Below are 1,126 nucleotides of genomic sequence, written 5' to 3'. Positions count from 1 at the left end.
ATAATGTACTTGCCATAAATGCAAATGCATACTGTAACCTACTTCAGTAAAAGCCTTGTACAATGTAACAAGATCTGAAATTCAGAATGTAATGCAGTTGTTATAATTCACTGACTACATGTTTAATGAATGAATGAATGATAGCAACATGCTGGTCACATTAGGATCGTGTTTATTTTGACTAGCGGCTATGCCAGTGATGACTTATTCCAAAGATAAAAGTCATACTAGGACCTTAGAATCCTTTCAGTAACATAAGGAGATTTGGGAGAGGAACAGGGAATATGGCATGGGTTCTGAGCCACTCCTCTGTGAGGGCGGAATGGATCTTCCTCCTCATAGAAGACTGGGAATGTTTTGTGTCATCCTGCAGTGAGTGGTGGAAAGCAGAGCTTGCAGTGTCAGGGTCCAGTCCAATGTCATGCATAATTTAAAAGATTTATTTTGGCTCAGTTTAAGAGGGTTCAGTCCATGGTTTTCTGGCTCCAAGGCAGAAACATTGTGGGGGAAGAGCATGGAGGAAAGTGGGAACTCACGGCACATAGGAAGCAGAGGAGAAGAGCCAGGAGGAAGAGGTCAGGGACCAGATTTCGTCTCCAGGGTCATGGCCCCATGACTCACCCAGACACACAGAGTATACTTTAATCTCCTGGGTGCTTCACAAGCCAATCAAGTTGACAATCAAGATTAACAGTCACAGTTCCCAAAAAGCATCTTGACAATAGATAATTAAATCTTGTATGTTTAAGACCATGATGAAAAGGCCATGGAGCAGATGAATGGTAAAGAAGGTTCTCCAAATGTGGCACTGTGCCAGCTCCTCAGATGAGCACCCGGCTTCTTTGTGACTGAGATGGGGTATGAAAGGAGAATGGGGGCTGTGGAGCTAGTTACAACGTTTAGAAGAGAGTCTGTATAAAAAAAGAAAGCCACATCTGAGGCAGCCAGTTCCATCTCACAGGCCATGCTAACCTAATTTGACCTTTATCTGGGGGAAAATGAGAGGAATATTTGATTTGGATGCCCAGATCAGCCCTTCTGAAAACTCTCAATCCTTGTAGAATGTGGCAAAGCCCATGGAGCAGTAATAAATTAATGAGGATCATTAAGTTTATGGTTTTGCTCT

The sequence above is a fragment of the Chinchilla lanigera genome, unplaced genomic scaffold (assembly GCF_000276665.1).
Source record: "Chinchilla lanigera isolate Chin_1 unplaced genomic scaffold, ChiLan1.0 scaffold00100, whole genome shotgun sequence".
Lineage (NCBI taxonomy): Eukaryota > Metazoa > Chordata > Mammalia > Rodentia > Chinchillidae > Chinchilla > Chinchilla lanigera.
Note: the sequence above shows the minus strand (reverse complement) of the source record.